We start from the raw sequence: 19,259 nt of genomic DNA, 5'->3' as shown, positions 1-19,259 counted from the left end.
AAGCATAAAAAAACAAAAGATTTTCTAAGTTCCTATAAACTGATTTTTGTTTTTAATGTCAAATTGGAGTCACTAGCAGTTCTGTAAAAATTTTCAGATTCAAGTGTAAAGAGTGTTGACATTTTCAGGATCATGGTAGCATTTTTTATTTATTCAAGCTGATAATTATAAAATTGTATAAATTCATATATATTCCTTGCTAGGTTAAAGGATAAATATAAGATAAATATGATCAAAATAAATGAGTCTTATTTATACATTACTGTTAATAATGGTAGCTTTATTTGATAGTGTTGATTTTACACAATATATTCATTAGGACTCATTAGTATTTTATAATTTGTACTATTAACTTAGAGATTATGCTGGTTTTAAATCTAGTGAGGACATATGAATATCTATCTACTACTTTATTGAAACTTTTAAGCCATACATCTATTATACACTCTTAGTGAGATACAGAGAGAAATTGGTGTAAGATAAGTATTTTGAGCAGATTTGTCATAAAGCCTAATTACAAGGTAGCCTGAAGTAGAGATGTCTGCACTTCCCAGGTCCCAGGAGAAGGTTTGGCAGATAATATAATAAAGTCCAAGAACTCCTTTCTTTAAAGTTCTTCTAATGTTTATAGGTGGCATAACCTTGCATTCTTCAATCTTCGAACAATACATATATATTTTTGGTTCTTGATTTAAAAACTTTTAGTCACTGAAAAGTCAAATATGAAATGAAAAAATCCATAGGGAAATGCAAAAGATGAAAAAAATATACAAGATATGAAACCATAATAAATAAATACAAACCCAAAATAACAGACCAATATATAGCAACCAAATAAATCTTGGGGTCTACAGACTAGATGCTTAGAGTATTACAGTGATTAAAATAAACCTTATAATGTAGGATCTAATTGTCCAAAGAAAACAGCATATGAAAACATATTTTAAAAAGAATTCATGCAATTCAACAATTCAATTAAACATAAGGATTATAGGAATAAAATGTGGATTACCTAGACATGGTAGAGGCAATAGGTGAGAAATAACTGACTTTTATGGGGCAACTAAAGTCATATTTCTAAGATTATAACTTGTAGTTCATATTTAAAATTCTAAAAAAGGGTTTGATTCTACATGAAGAAATTTTAAGACATTAACTATTTACCTTGTGGATAAATATACAATTATGTTTTTAATCGTTCTCTTAAAATATTTGTATGTAAAATATTTTACAAATTATTTTGATGGAATATTTGGTAGCCACCATTCAAGAATCTATGATTCTTAGGAAAACAAATATTGTTTAGAGAAGTAAATAAAGAAGAAGACAGAGGTCATAGGGCTTAGAAAAACCAACTGTCAGATATAAGCCATAGGCAAAGGGTATAGACTGCCCTAGAAAAGAATCTTACAAAGGTGAAGAAAAATGAGAGTAGGTACTGCAGGAGTTTATGAAACTAAAATCTTTATAAAGTTTCTAGAAATAAGATGAAACAAATTTAAACTGCCCACAGATTTTTAGCATTTTAAAGTTAATCCATAGGTCACATGAAGTGAAACATAGAGAACACAGAGACCAATCCACAAAATTACAACTACCTCATATTAGACAAAGGGGCTAAAAGCATGCAATGGAGGAAGGATAACATCTTCAACAAATGGTGCTGGGAGAACTGGAAATCCATATGCAACAAAATGAATCTGAATCCCTTTCTCTCGCCATGCACAAAAGTTAACTCAAAATGGATCAAGGAGCTTGATATCAAAACAGAGACTCTGCGTCTGATAGAAGAAAAAGTTGGCTCCGATCTACATATTGTGGGGTCAGGCTCCAAATTCCTTAATAGGACACCCATAGCACAAGAGTTAAAAACAAGAATCAACAAATGGGACTTACACAACTAAAAAGTTTTTTCTCAGCAAGAGAAACAATAAGATTGGTAAACAGGAAGCCTACATCCTGAGAACACATTTTTACTCCTCACACTTCAGATAGAGCCCTAATATCCAAAGTATACAAAGAACTCAAAAAATGAAACAATAAGATAACCAATAACCCAATCAATAAATGGGCCAAGGACCCGAACAGACACTTCTCAGAGAAGGACATACAGTCAATCAACAAATACATGGAAAAATGCTCACCATCTCTAGCAGTCAGAGAAATGCAAATCAAAACTACTCTAAGATACCATCACACTCCAGTAAGATTGGCAGCCATTATGAAGTCAAACAACAACAAGTGCTGGCAAGGATGTGGGGAAAAGGGTACACTTGTACATTGCTGGTGGGACTGCAAATTGGTGTGGCCAATTTGGAAAGCAGTATGAAGATTCCTTGGAAAGCTCGGAATGGAACCTCCATTTGACCCAGCTATTCCCCTTCTGGGACTATTCCCTAAAGACCTTAAAAGAGTGTACTATAGGGATACTGCTACATCGATGTTCATAGCAGCAGAATTCACAATAGCTAGACTGTGAAACCAACCTAGATGCCCTTCAATAGATGAATGGATAAAAAAATGTGGCATTTATACACAATGGAGTATTATGCAGCACTAAAAAATGACAAAATCATGGCATTTGCAGGGAAATGGATGGCATTAAAGAAGAGAATGCTAAGTGAAGCTAGCCAATCCCTAAAAAACAAATGCCAAATGTCTTCTTTGATATAAGGAGAGCAACTAAGAACAGAGCAGGGAGGAAGAGCATGAGAAGAAGATTAACATTAAACAGGGATGAGAGGTGGGAGGAAAAGGGTGAGAGAAGGGAAATTGCATGGAAATGGAAGGAGACCCTCATTGTTTTACAAAATTACATATAAGAGGAAGTGAGGGGAAAGGGGAAAATAAACAAGGAAGAGAAGTGAATTATAGTAGAGGGGGTAGAGAGAGAAGATGGGAGGGGAGGGGAGGGCAGGGGGGATAGTAGAGGATAGGAAAGGCAGCAGAATACAATAGACACTAGTATGGCAGTATGTAAAAACGTGGATGTGTAACCAATGTGATTCTGCAATCAGCATACAGGGTAAAAATGGGAGTTCATAACCCACTTGAATTAAATTATGAAATATGATATGTCAAGAGCTATGTAATGTTTTGAACAACTAATAATAAAAATAAAAAAAATTAAAAAAACGATTGCTATCTCAAGAGCTAATGGAACAAAATTACTTCTACAGTACTTAAGTAATGATAAGGTAAATTTCATGGTAATTATTGGTACAAAATATTGATGCTATCTTAATGTTCTATTTCCTACATATATAAGGAAGTCCTTTCTTCTTCTTCAGATGTTCACAGCCCACAGCAATTTAATAAACTGCTTGTTATAATAGGAAAAAAAAGATCAGAGTCAAATTCCCAATAGATAAGGATGGATTGAGAGATGGAAAATTGAGATTATATAAATAGTCACATAATTTTTAGAACAATCAGGCTATACCTAAAGTGTCATGAAATCAAGGGACATAAAAGTGTTGCCATACACATACACATGAATGGGAAGAATAGGTACAAAAACAGAAACATGAATATTTGGCAGAAATGTAGTATAACTTTTTTGTATAACACTTACTAAAAGAAGATTATTTAAAAGCTGAGTTATCTGAGCTGGGACTTTAGCTTAGTGGCAGAACAATTGTCTAGCATGTTTAAGACACTGGGATTGATCCTCAGCATCACATATAAATAAATAAATAAAAATAAAGACATGTTGTCTACCCACTACAAAAAGTTAAAAATAAATAAATAAATAAAAGTTCAGTCACCAAGAACCATTCAAAATTATAGTTATGCACATTCAAAATAATGACCCAGTACTAAAAGAGAATATCCATTTAGTTGAGTTCACTAAGGTCCATTCTATATCTAGGCCTAAAATCTTACAGATTTTTCACACCAGGATCCAGAGAGATTTGCATGAATATAATGGAAATAGAAAATGACCAAGTATTACAAAAGCCAAAAATAGTAATCCATTAGTGGAAAGAAAATTAGAAAAAAAAATCAAAAATAATGAGGCAAACTAATATTAGATTACCAAGAACTTCAACTCCATCCATACATCTCAAGTGAAATTTATTTATATATGAAGAATATAGCATCTAAATCAGCATTAAATATATGTTTAAAATCATCTATGTTGTCTACCGCATTTATATTTATATTTCCAAATTCGATGCCAGCCTGGGCAACTTAGTGAGACCCTGCCTCAAAATGAAAAATAAAAAGAGCTAGGTGTATAGCTTATTGGTAGAACATACTAGGTTCATTTTAAGCACAGATAAAATTATGACCAATTAAATCCTCACAATAGTTTATATTACATCAAAATATTTAATTGAAAATGAAGATACTTCATGTAAACCTCCATATATACAGGTAATTGAAAATATCTTTTTAATCCATTATCAATGAAAAGAAAACATAAAAATGTATTTATAAACAAGCAAAGCTTCATGATTCTTTCATGAAAAGAATTAAGAAAAGGCCTACTATATTCTTTAATTTCAACATTAAAATATGTAAGTTAAAAGTGCTTTAAAAAATAAAGTGGTCAAAATGAAGTCAACTGGAAGAATTGAGAAAATATTTACAATATGCTTATTAATTGGAATTAATTAACTTCAATTTAATCAAAAACTATATACTGAAATTAAAATGGATCCATCAGATTTTTTTTTCTACCTAGAATTATAAGTATGAATTTAGAGACTGGAAGTCAGACTGGAGTCTTGATAAAACTAAAGCTTCTGAGAAACATGTTTTGGGTCAGATTTCCATCACTATATTAATTCAACTCATTAATTACTTTCACAAATATTCATTAAGTACTAATCATTGCAAGTATCATATTATATGCTGTTGATACCATGGTGAGAAAATGGCATGATTCTTGCTGTTGAAGTAGAGATGACTTACGAAGGAATATTAACAAACAAGCAAGCAAATATAAAAGGGTGGCTTAAGTGCATTATAGGAGAATTAGACTGAAGTCAATGGAGCTTTGACAGCCTAGCATAATGGGATTCCCACACAGCTTTGTAGTCTAGGTCAGTATTAAAGTGTAAGGAGTTGTTAGCCAAATGATTTGTTCAAGAGCTTGGGTAAGTGGTTGTCAGGGCAGAAAATGTGACATAGAAGGATGAAAGCTGTTCATTGTTTAGCCCATACCTAGGAAGGGTCAGTGTTTGGGCATGCACCAATGTATGTGATAATGAGGAAGACACATATTGAGAATGAAGTTTAAGGCTATGTTAAGGACAGAGTATTATATGTTCTATACAGAAAAGAGGCATGGAGAGGCTGGAGATGTAGAATTCTCAGTGGTAGAATGTTTGCCTAGTATGTGTGAGTTCCCAGTGTTTGATTCCTAGCACTGAGAGAGAGAGAGAGAGAGAGAGAGAGAGAGAGAGGTAGAGAGGTACAGGGAGCCATTGAGAAATTTCATGAAGAAAAAGTATATAATAGATTCAATTAAAAAATAGGTCCAATAGCGAATAGGAGAAATAGTATTAGGTATCAGCAAAGCTACTGGAAACAGATCAGTAGAAAGCTTATGTTCTTATTCAGGAAGACAAGGAAGTTGTCATGAATTAGGTATCAATGAAGTCATGGAATATTTGTGAGAATCTGGTTTCAGAAATCTAGAAAGCAAGTAAAGCACTGACTATTTAGTTGGCAATGAGAAGAGAGCTAAAACAACTGCATGGTATCTTATACACTACAGTCAAGAGGTAGTGAGATCTGCCGGGAAAGACTGTGTGAGCTACCTGTGAAATAGTCATAGGTAATCCTGGAATTCTTAATAGAAAAGCATAGAATATGGTTGCAGAGAAGATAGTGGGCACCAGGAAAATGGACAAATAAATATTGCAGCAAAGAACCTTTTCAGTATAGGGTGGATAAGCTGATCAGCAGATGGACATAGTGGGCAAGATTATTTGTGTAGCTCTTTGCATTTGGAAAGCAGCATGCAGTAACAGCAGGCTCCAGTCTGGAGCATTCTGAGCTTTAAGAAGGGAGGACATTTAACATTAACCTAAAAAGTGTGTTTTGAATAAAATCTTGTATGATTTCCAATTACTGAACTCTTGACATTGATTGGACATAACAAAATCATAAGATTGTTTCTTAAATAGAATTTAACAAGTAAACATAAGATTTTTTTTTTGTTGTTAAAGAAAAGAAATTGCTTCAACTGGAGAAAGTAGAAAGTCTCACACACACACACACATACACACACACACACACACACACACACTGGGGTGGGGAATATAACTCAAACCAGCTTTGATCCTACCTTCGCTGAGTGCTTTGTCCAAGATGTATGAGACAGTGCAGAGCCTTTGGTCAGCTCTCCATGCTGATCTTTTGATATGGTTCAGACTTGCAGGGATACTTCTTTGACTCTTAAAGCACACTAAATTCTTATAATAGGATATTTTCACATATTGTTTCTTCTACTAGGAATGTTCTCTCTCTCTCTTTTCACTTTCATAGTTAGCCCCATCCAAACTTTCAAGATCAGGTTAGACTTTATTTTGGTTGTAGCTCCAGCTGCATAGAATGATGGATACATGGAGAAAAAGGTTGAGAGAGACTCTTAATAATTTATTCCTTTTCATATGTCACATCACATTTTTTTAACTACATCCTTAGTTTTTGTTTTCAGTGTATGTGTTCCAGTAAACTATAAGGCTTATGAAGGCAAGGATTTTGATTTTTTCCCATACACTGTATAACATGCTCCAATTTCACGAAATATGGCCATTCATTCAATATTTATAGACTGAAGAATACATATACTTGTATACACACTCATCATTACAATATTGAAAATTTTCATTTCTCAATGACAGGGATTGAAAAAATTATAATATATTCATAGCTGAAATATTTTGCAACAAAAGCATACTTCAAATGTTTTCTAATACATAGAAATGATTAAAATATAAAAGTGAGCAAAGTTCCAAGTTATAATTCATATAAGTAAGTTTGTGATTTTATATATTAAATTGATCTTTCATCTGATATCCTTAATTCCTTTTTAAATTTTTTTTGTTTATTTGTTTCTTTCATTTATTCTCTTTAGTTATACATGTCAGTAGAATCAATTTTGACATATTTAAACAAATGTAGAGTACATCTTATTCTAATTAATATCCCAATCTTGTGGATATAAATCATGGTAATTGAAATATGCCAATCCCCTCATACCAAAGGTCAAATATTCTCTCTGATATGCTAACACAAAACAAAGGGAAGGGGGAGGGAAGGAGAAAGGGAGGGGAAAGGGAGGGGAGGGGAAAGGGAGGGGAGGGGAGGAGAGGGGGAGGGGAAGAGAGGGGGAGGGGAGGGGGAAGGAAAGAATAGGTGTTCAGTGAATTTGTCAAAGGGGAATAAAGGGACAAGAGGGGCAATAGGAATAGGAAGGACAGTGGAAAGAATCTGACATAACTTATGTATGTACATATATGTAGATGAATACACCACACAGAATCTCCACATCATGATTTCCTTAATTCTTGTGCTGGGATTTGATGTGTGAATAGCTGCTCAAATTTGTGTAGCAGTGGAGAGAGCTGAAGATCTTAGACTCCATGCTATCTTGCTTGACAATCGCCACACAAAACAAACACATTTTACCTTCAATTTTTAAAAGGCTTTAAATTGTTTTATGAATGATTGTTCAGTTAGATTTATTTTGTTATATTTTTTCTAAAGTTTTTAGGTATTTAGATGTAAAAGACTTTTCGGAAGTTTGTTATAGAAAGCATAATAAGCATATAGAAAGCAAATGTCAGCTTTCCCCATGTTCTTGGAATATTCACTTTAAATATCAAAGTTGGTATTTTAAAATTTATTTAAATACATTTAATATAGAGTTAAGGAAGGATATTAATCTCTAGTAAAAATAGTTATTTTTTCCACCGTTATAGGTACTGAATATACTTCTGTATATTTTAGATTAGTAACTAAATTAATGTATTGATGATAGTGGAAGGCATATTTTTATAATTATGAAGAGAATTGCACAGAGAGAACACTTCAATGTAATATTGTCAATGTAAATATCCATATCAATATGATATTTATCTAATTTAGAAAGACCTATGTATCTCTATATATAGAGATATATGGAAAGTTAGAGGGAGAAATAAACTTAGATAAATGTATATGTGGCTGCATATGGTGGTGCATGCCTGCAATCTCAGTAGCTTTGGAGTCTGAGTCAGGAGGATTGTAAGTTCAAAGCAGCCCCAGCAATTTAGTAAGGCCTAAAAGAACTTAGTGGTTCTCTTTCTCAAAATCAAATATACATAGGGCTGGGAATATGGCTAAGTGGTTAAGTGCCCCTGGGTAAAAACCCTTGTATCAATATATATATATATATATATATATATATATACACACATATATATGCTATATATGAATGTATGTATATGTGTGTGTATCTCCTCAGATATATATTTTGTAAATATATAAGTATTATATTATATACTTGCATATTTTAAAATATTTTATATAATTATAGTTATGTATCTGAATTTTTACATATTTCCCATATTATGTAACATTTGATATTTTATAATTAATTTCTGGTTGATAATAATTATTTAAAGATTCCATATTTTCCAGTTTGTTTACCTCATAAAACATATTTGCAATACCTAAATTATTGGCAATACTTTCTCAGTCTTTTATGGATAAATGTCAGGTGGTGAAAGATACATTTAAAAGCATATACAATGACAATTTCATAAATGCAAAAGAAATGAAAAACAAAATGAAAACCAGCAGAGGGATGAATCCCACTAGAAGAATAGCCAATTAAAGGAGAATCAAATCTGAATTAATTATTAAAATGAATAGAAATGCCAGAAAATAAAAATTACCTTTCTGTAATAAAATGTAAATGTCTATGTTCTCTAATCAAAAGTCCTAGATATAGACTGTCAGTTTGAATTAAAAAATAGGACCCAATGATATGTTGTTTACAAGTAACTCACCTTACATAAAAAGACATCTACAACTGAAGGTGAAAGTGCACATGCAAATGGTAGCCAAAAGCAAGCAAGTTTAACTACTGTCAAAGTAGAAACTCAAACCAAAACTAATCATCAGAGACAAAGAAGACCACTTCATATTGTTTGAAGGAATTGTTCAACAACAATATATAATGCTTATACATATTTGTGTTATGTCCCCTCCCAAATGGTGCACCTATTTACATAAAATGAAGCCTTCTCAATATAAAGGATCAAATAGAATACAATTCAATTTATATTGGGTGATTCCAATCCGACTCTATCTCTATGACCCAGGTCATCCCTACATAAACTAAGTAAAGATTCTTCAGAAATAAAACCTACTATTAATGATATATATACATATATAATCTTTAGAGTATTTCATCCACCAACAACTAGGGATAGAAAGAACTTACATCACATCAACATTTTAAAGGTTATATATGACAAACCCAAGTTTAACATTATACTGAATAGAAAAAAAAAAAAAACGAAAGCGTTTCAACTAAAATCAGGAACAAGATGAGGATGTCCACTCTCACCAATTCTATTCAGCATAATACTTGAAACTTTATCCAGGAAAGAGAAGAAAGTTAAAGGAAAATAAGTAGGATAAGAAGATGTTAAATTACCTCTGCTGATGACATGATCTTATATTTAGAAAACTCAAAAAACATCACCAGTCAATATTTAGAGCTGATGAATAAATTTAACAAAGTAGCAGGATATAAGATTAACATATATAAATCAATTGCCTTCTTTATAGAACTAGAAAAAAAAACAATTCTAAAATTCATTGCTATAATAAGAGGCCCAGAATAGCTATGGAAATGTTGAGTAAAAAGAGTAATGTTAATGTTAATCAGTTAATGGAATGTTAATGGAATAGAATAGAAGACACAAAAACAAATCCACATATTTACAGCCATCTAATACTAAACAAAGGTGTCAAAACCTTTTGTTGGAAAAAACATTTAACAAATGGTGCTGGGAAAACTGTATATACATATGTAGGAGAATAAAACTATATCCCTCTCTCTCACCTTGCAGATAAAAGGGAAACAAATTCCTAGGAATTAGATCAGAAACTCTGCAAGTGCAAGAAGAAAATGTAGGCTCAATGCTTTAACGTATTTACTTTGGCACCAACTTCCTTAATAAAATTTTTAAAGCTCAGAAAATACAACCAAGAAGCAATAAATAGGCTAACATAAAAATAAAAGGGTCTGCACAGTAAAGGAAATGAGAGTGTGGAAAGAGAGTCTACAGAAAGAAAGATCTTTTCCATTTACTCTTTTGACAGGAGATTAATATTTAAAATATATAAAGAACTCAAAAAGTGTAATAACAACAACAAACAAATAGCCCAATCATAAAATGGCCAATGGTACTAAACAGACATTTCTTAAAAGGAGAAATTTAAGAGACTAACAAGTGTAAGAAAATGTTCAACATCTTTTCAATTAGTGAAGTGCAAATTAAGAGTAAATTGAGATTTTATCTTACTGTGTCAGAATGGCAATTATCAAAAATGCCCATAAGAAAATTATAGAAGTTCAGTGGAGCAGACAAGTACAATGAAGGGAAGAGATGAGAGTTGGGAAAAGGAAAGACAGTGGAATGGATCTGATAAAACTCACCTATGTACATATATGAATATACTACACTGAATCTCACCATCCATGAGAAATTAATTGAAAAATAGCTATGAGTAAATGGCTGAAAGATCCATCGATGGAAGTGAATAGGAACCAGGGGAAGGAAAGGGTAAGAAGTACTGAGTTCTGAATTAGAGCAAGATATATCCCATGCTTTTGCAATTATGTCAAAATGGATTCTACTGTCCTACATAATTTAAAAAGAACAAATGAGAGAGAGAGAGAATGAAATGTTGGTTATGATGTGGGAGAAGAGTACACTCATACATTGTTGGTGAGACTGCAAAATAGGAAAAAGGAAAACCACCCTGGAAAGTAATATGGAGTAATATGGAGGTTCCTCAAAATTCTAGGAATGGAACCACCATATTGCACAGTCATCCCACTACTAGGTATTGATTCAAAAGAACTAAAATTAGTATACTATAGTGATACAGTCACATCAAAGTTTATAGTAGTGAAATGCACAATAGACAAGTTATGGAACCAGCATAGACACCTTTTAATAGGTTAATAGATAAAGAAAATGTAGTATATATACACAACTGAGTTTTATGCAGCCATTAAGAATGAAATTATGGCCTTTGCTGGTAAAAGCATGGAACCAGAAGACATCATCCTATGTGGAACAAGCCAGAATCAGAACTTTGAGAGTTGAGTGTTTTCTCTCATGAGCTAAAGGCAGATCAAAATAATGTGAAAAACTGAGGAAGAAATTTAATGAAAATATAAGAGAGATCAGTTGAATAGAGGAAGGAAATTGAGGAGGAGGAAAGAGTGACAGGAGTTTGGAGGTATTACATGGAATGAAATTGAACAAACTACTTCATGTACATAGATAAATACACCACAGAAAATTTCACCTCTTTGTATATCTATAAATTCCGAATTTGTACATATTATAAATAAATAAAAGGAAGACCTGTAGAGTAGAGGAAAGGGGATGGTGGAGGGAGGACAGGAGGAAAAGGAAAAGTGCTGTGGATTGAATTTGAGCATATTATATTCCATGTTGGTATGATTATGTCAAAATGAACCCCAATAATATGTGTAACTACAATTCAGTGATAAAAAAGAAGGAACTCAAAATTTGGAAAACCTTAAAGGAATAAAATCCAGTGCTTGCTGATGAGTCACATTTAATTCAGAATTCTTCATATATGTCACAAAAGAATGTAAATTTTTGCCATTGAAATTACTCATAATGGGTTTTACAAAGAAAATAATCTCAATTGTTCATCTGAAATTCATTTATTCCAACTCAAGTCAATCATAGGTATGTAATAACTCCCCGTTTCAGAATTCTTCATATATGTCACAAAAGAATGTAAATTTTTGCCATTGAAATTACTCATAATGGGTTTTACAAAGAAAATAATCTCAATTGTTCATCTGAAATTCATTTATTCCAACTCAAGTCAATCATAGGTATGTAATAACTCCCCGTTTTTTAGCATGTGATGTGTTAAGAGCATCTCTAAAGACAGCCAGAACAACCTCTTGTCTTTAAACTAATATGTTGTATGATACTTGGTAACTTAGTTACCCTGTAAATAATTTATTTTCCTTCTCTGTAATATATGTGTACATTGTCCATTTCGTGAAATTGTTGCAATGAACATATATACTAATATATGAATTACTACGCATGAAGCAATAAAATTATTGTTTATTCTATAATAGGTTTCCCTAAGTGCTAGGTAGCTTTCCTTTAAATTAAAGGAAATAAATAAACAATTTGTTTATCAGGACAAAAATTATGGCATTTTGCACTGAAAATATTTTCCTCAATCTTTATCCACTCAGAATAATTGAAAACCAAGGGCATTCATTAAAATAATACTTAATAAATGAGTTCTTAATTAATAAATTCTTAATAAATGAATTCACCCATTTTTATTTCTAGTGACAATTTTCATTATACTTCACATACTTTCAACCTATTCTTCTTTCTAATTTAAAGTTTTCATTGTACTTCATATGCCTTCTATTTCATTTTTCAATTTCCTCTATAATACCAGAATGTTCTTCTGAGACCAAAGAGCCCTTTGGAGGCAGTGCTAATATCTGAGGTCTTCATTTCTTATATTCTGCTCTGTATTCCCAAATATCACTTCCTAATGAGAGTGGGAGCAAAGAGAATGTTGTTAAAAGCCTGAGTTCTCACATGGCCTGTTGCTGACCCAATTCTGGAAGCTGGATGGGGACAATTTTTGTGAAGATGACTCTTCCCAGTTGGCACTCAAGACTACCATGTAGACAACTTATTCCTATATCAACATAACCTATTGGTTTTTACCAGGTAATTTTTTTGTGAGGGCCACATCTATTCATAACACTTCTCTTAGAAAATATAGATTTGAAGAATCTATGCTTATTTGAAATAATCCATGCTTATTTGTAACTTTTGTGAAATAAAATAACTTTCATGAAATAAAATGCTGATAGACAGCATTACTGTCAAGCATACAAACATTTTCTCTCTTTAAAATGCCTCATTGAAAATTTTGCTCAAAAATTCAGGAGGAAATAAATTATAATCAAAGTGCTCTAGGTATGATTTTTTAAAAAGCAGGAAAAGGTATAAAAGGAAAAAGTCAGAATTATGAACCGCTGCATGTATAATACTGAATGTAATACACTAATTATTTTTATATTAGTCAAAATTAAGATACAAATTCATGCATATAACTTTCATTGATTACATAAGTGTGTGAGTGTGTATACCATATTTGTGGGGGTTTTTTGTGTGTATAATTACTATGGATGAAGTGCATGAATTCTTCAAAGTAGATATGACTTTAAGCCTCTTAAATATATTCAGTAATGGAACAAGCTACTTAAGAATTATAAATGATATATTCATATATCAATGATCCTATTTTGCTATTAATGTGTGTTAAATAATGTTTATAATATTTTGATTATGATAAAAATTTTACTGATTATAAAATTATGATGCATTAGTTTTCTAAATTTTTTTCTTTAAACCTCTGCAATACTTCACTGGAGTCCATTCCATATAGTTAATTTTTGATAAAGTCACCCTTTTTTACATTTTTAATTTTTAAAATTTATTTTTTTTCTGATTTATTGAGTTACAATTGACATAAAATTAAGATGTACTAAGTGATGTTTCAACACGTGTAAATCATAAAAATGGTTACTACACTAAAGCCATTATTATATCACCTCCATTACTGTTAATTTTGCTAGAAATATTTATTGCAATTTCAAGTATACAATATTATTACCTATGGTCACCATACTAATACATTGTTTCTAAAATTATTTTTCCTGCATAACAAAAATTTTGCACCATTTTAAAAAGTCTTGATTTAATTTTTATCATGTTAAATTTTAGTAAACAAGGTTTACATGTCAAAAATGCCAATTGACTTAAAAGAATTGTGTGAAAGACATATTCACAACACTGTAACATTCTCCTTTAGGATATTGAAAGGATAAAGACTCTTATATTAACTGTTCTTGGAATGTTTCAGTGTTGCCAAAGAAAAATATGAGGGATTATGAATATCTATACTAGGACCCAATGTGAACTCTTGTACTCAGAACCTAATTATTTCTGTAAAATTTTCATTGTTTATTATCAAAAAATTTATATATATATGAGATTTTAAGGAAAAATTTCTGAATAACTTTGGATGATGCTTTACATATTTTAAAGGTGTTACAGATATAAAAATTCAAAATAAATCAGAAACACTGCTTTATGATGAAAATAAAAATTGTTATTTTCATATCTGATTCTTTGGTAATTCAGCTACTATTAATTTATTTCAATTTCTGAAATTTTCTGTCAAGTCTTTGAACTGGGATTGTCTTACTTCATCCAGATATTGGACGGTTAGAGGCAGAAATCACAAATATTTCCAAAATATGAGAAAGCAAAACTAGTAGGAATGATTTAAAATACAGACTTCATTGAAAATAGAAATGTGAGTGATGAATTATAGCAGAAGCATAATTGTGTTTGCTAGTTAGATCTCTTCATCTTTTATCTATTACTCCATTTTCCAGCAAATGGACCTAAAATATCTTCAGGAGCTCAATGTGACCCACTTTCATTATAAATTAAAGTCATAATAGTGCCAATTTGTGACAAGATCTATCTTTATGTTTGAATATGTGAAACTATTTAGACAATGAATCACAGTACCCATCAATTAAAGGGGGAAATGCTTTCTCATGTTCTATTTTTACTTCAGCAATTAGATTCCTCATGCATTTGTCCATTTGTGAATTGAAACCAGTGAACAATCTCACTACTTTAGATATTTGAAGTTTAACAATTTAAAGAGAAAAAAATAAAATAAAGTACACTTTATATGTTTGTTGTAAGTAATCTTCATTTATTCATTCTATATTTAAAGCAAATAATTTCATACCACTCTTATTCAATTATTTCAACAGTTTTGAAGATTTTTATTTCATATTCAACACTTTTTATTTTTATTAGCTTATTATTCATTTAACATACTAATACAGAAGGAGTTCTACATATGAGTAAACAGAAAATGACTGTCACTGTTGATTGACATTTTAACTACATAGATATTTTATGACTGAAGGTGTGGCAATTAAATTATTCTCAAAGATTCATTTTTAAATCAGAGTTAAACAAATAACATTATATACTCAAATAGTTACATATTGGTTTAAATGGAAAGAAAATTATAAACCAGGACAAGCTAAGTAGGTAGATAGACATGAATTCATCCTCCATTTCCCTGAATCATTTAGTTCAGTATCAGAAGATATGGTAATATCTTTATTTCTAGCTAAACTCCTAGAATTTTCTTATTATAAGGATATTTGTAACATTATTTGAAAAAAAACATAGAGTAGGAAAATAATTGAAGGTTGGAACAGAAAATAATTGATGAAAAATATTTATGTACTTTTTTGATAAAAGAGATATGTCAGATCAAATAAATGGATGTTCTAAAATAAGGGAAAAAAACAACTGAATTTTACGAGTATAATTGAAACCATTCTCTTTCAGAATTTGTCCATAAGTAATTCCTGTCTTCACCTGTAGTGTCAAGGAGCATGGCAGTAAATGAGGTTTCACACCAGGGGGAGTATAAGTTTAGTTTTTCTTTTTTCCTGCTGTTGTAATTATTATTTTAAGGCATGGAAGGGATTATGGGGGTTGGCAGAAATCAACTTTTAAATTTCTGAGCTATCTATAAACGAATGAATCAGTTTTAACCTCACCAGAATGTACTCAACTGTATTTAGTTATTGCTGCCCGACCCCCCAGTTTATTCAATTATTAAACAAATTAAGTTTCAAAATAAAATAGAATTAAAATATTTCTCAGCATATCTCAGCAGTGGATCAAAAAGAAGTCAATTTGTTGGTTAAAACTGAAGTCTAAAACTTTCATAAACCACATCTAAGTTTGGTCATGGCTTTTTTGAAGGTTTTAGTCTGCCCTGAAATTCCTATAGGAATCCTGCTCTGGGGTATCTAAACATTTGAAGGTCAGTTGTATGCCTCAGCCTCCGTTCTGCCACTGGAGCCCTTGGTTGTTTCTGTACTTCTCATTTCTCTGCTTTTTTCCATGCTTGACCTGTCTCCATCTGTCCCAACTGACACTGACATATTATGCAGACATTTTGATGCTTGAAAAAAGAAAGAAAGAAAGAAAGAAAGAAAGAAAGAAAGAAAGAAAGAAAGAAAGAAAGAAAGAAAGAAAAAAGAAAGAAAGTTTCATACAGGATTATGCTCTTTTGAATTCTTTCAGTTAGGCTTATTTATCCAAGATTTTATAATCAGAAAAATATTGAAGTATGACTGAGGAGTTCATTTGTGTTCTTATTAATAAGGGTCTTTCAAGTTTTAGGCATTTATCTTAAATTTATAAATGCTAAAATAGCAATTAATTCAAAACCTTGTTCTGATCTTACTAAATCAAAAAGGGGAAATCTTCATATACAAATAAGATTTAAAAATTCTGTAATTACCTAGAGTATTTCTTTAAACATTTGATGTTCTTAAATATTTAAAGAATATTTGCCAATGAACATGTATCCATGGAGACTAGTTCAAAATAAAAGTAGGAAATAAAGGAAATATAAAAGAGGTATAATCAAAGTAAAATTTATAATCCCAAGTGAAAGCCTGAAAGCTATTTTTAGGGAATTTGAGTTTTAGTAATTTAGATATTGAGAACTCCAAGAACAAAAGTAGATGAGTAAATTACTCATGGTGGCACACAAGTATAATTCCAGCTTCATGAGAGGTGGAGGCAGGAGGATTTTAATTTGGAGGCAAACTTTATCAATTTAGTGAGACCCTGTCTGAGAAAACTAAGTAAAAAGGGTTGGGATTGTAGCTCAGTTGTAAAGTATGTCTGGGTTCAATTCCCAGTACTCCCTTGTCCCCCCACCCCAATAAAATTCATGAGTAAAGATAATTTTTTTTTTTTTTTTTTTTTTTTTTTTTTTTTTTTTTTTTTTTTTTTTAGAATTTTTAATATTTATTTTTTAGTTCTCGGCAGACACAACATCTTTGTTGGTATGTGGTGCTGAGGATCGAACCCGGGCCGCACGCATGCCAGGCGAGCGCACTACCGCTGAGCCACATCTCCAGCCCCCGAGTAAAGATAATTTTATAATTCTGTATAGACTTTTCAAATGGAACTCCTTCAGAACATTTCAAACCCTTCATTTTGTTTTAAAGTTCTGTTTTATTTTTTAATAGTTCCATACTTAACTGGAATAAGAATTCTGAATTTTAGATACAGATAATCCAGGCTCATTTGAGAGAGCTAAACATGAATTTGTAGAGGACATAGGTTTGATGCTGAGATAAGGCAGTTATTTGCCTGAGAGTTGTAGTGACCATGAAGATCCCTAAGGTACCAATTTCATTCCCTGTGCTCAATCAGTGCCCAGACAGCTGCTTGGGAAGATGGCTTGTTCAAAGATATAGGTACAACAAAATTAAATGTTTAAACAAGTAATAGAAACAATTTTTCCTTCCTAAATGTTTCTCTATTGCATATCCTCTTTAAGTTCCCAGATTCTTTAATTGTTCCCTTTCTCTTTCCCCTCCTCCTCCTTCCTCCCTCTCTCCCTCTATTCCTTCCTTCCTTCCTTCTTTTATTTCATTCTTTCTTCCTTTCTTCCATTTATATTTGAACCCAGGGATGCTCTGTCCCTGAGCTACATCCCTATCCCTTTTGTGACAGAATCTCTGTAGTTGCCAATGCTGGTTTTGAAATTGTAATTATTCTACTCAACCTTTGGAGTAGTTCTAATCACAGGCATGCACCACTGCACCTGGCTGCTTTTATCATTTTTTTATTCCAAATTATGGTTACCAAGTATGTATGTGAGTGTATATTGTGTGAGTGTATAAACACATGTATCATATGTTCAAACCATCCTAGAGTATTTTTTGTTTCAGCCAATGGTATGTGGAGATATCTCTCTCTCTCTCTCTCTCTCTCTCTCTCTCCCCCCACCCAGCTCACATATGCATCTGTACCCTCTGTCTAGAAATACTATAGATAAATACAGAGTGGAGATAGATGATAGATAATTATATAGATAATATTTATTCATTATTATAAACTCTGTTTATCAACTGTTTTGCTCCACTGTATTGTCACCAAGTGAGAACAGAAAATTCCTGTACATTCTTCATCACTATCTAAAACATTGCTTGGCATATAAAAACTTATTTTTGAATAAATGGATGATTGCTGAATGCTCCTGGTTGTGGAAGTAAGGAATGACTGTATAATTGTACATATTGAGAAAGTACTAAATTGTATGAATTAGAAATTTTATTATGAAAATCACTTGGTATATATGTACACAGAAGGACAGAAATGCACACTCACTTTGGTCCAGTAATTGCTACTTTGGGAAATCATGAGAACAACCACTGCTTCACTTCATATATAAAATGAAGGCATCAGGTTATGGATCCTTCAATTCTCTTTAAACTTAAGAACTTTACTTTTTCTCACCTACATGTCTTTCCTGTCATGATAACAAAGCTCTCTGCTCATCTCTAAGTTAATAATTCAAATTGTGTGAAATTTACCTTTTACAACATAAACAATGACTTTTTCTCCATTTTTCTATTGGTTTACTGGTTTTTCTACAGTCTCAAGGCTTTCCCTCTTTGAAGCTCATCTGTTTTTAAAGAAATGAAAAACAAAAACACAAAGTCCACCACAACAACGGTCATTATCCTTTCTACTATGTCTCAAAACCAGTTTTTGGAAAAAGTTCTATAAAATTATTGCGTTAATTTCTCTCATCAGCTACTGTTTCATTGATTTATTTCCTAGAAAACCTGTGGCTTCATCAGACAAGATCTACTACTGCAGTCTACTGCAGACAAGATCATCAATATCTTGCATATTGATAATATGCAAGTAATTAATAGAATACAAATAATATTAACAACCAAAATAGAACCATAGAAACAGCTAGTGCTTGTCTCCTTACTTACAATGATAACTATTTCCTGTGTATATTCTCTGGTGTGGGTATTACAGTTGACCATGTACATTAGCCAGTTC

Source organism: Urocitellus parryii, unplaced genomic scaffold (assembly GCF_045843805.1).
Source record: "Urocitellus parryii isolate mUroPar1 unplaced genomic scaffold, mUroPar1.hap1 Scaffold_40, whole genome shotgun sequence".
Taxonomy (NCBI): domain Eukaryota; kingdom Metazoa; phylum Chordata; class Mammalia; order Rodentia; family Sciuridae; genus Urocitellus; species Urocitellus parryii.
The sequence above is the reverse complement of the archived record's forward strand: the minus strand, read 5'-3'. Positions refer to the sequence as shown.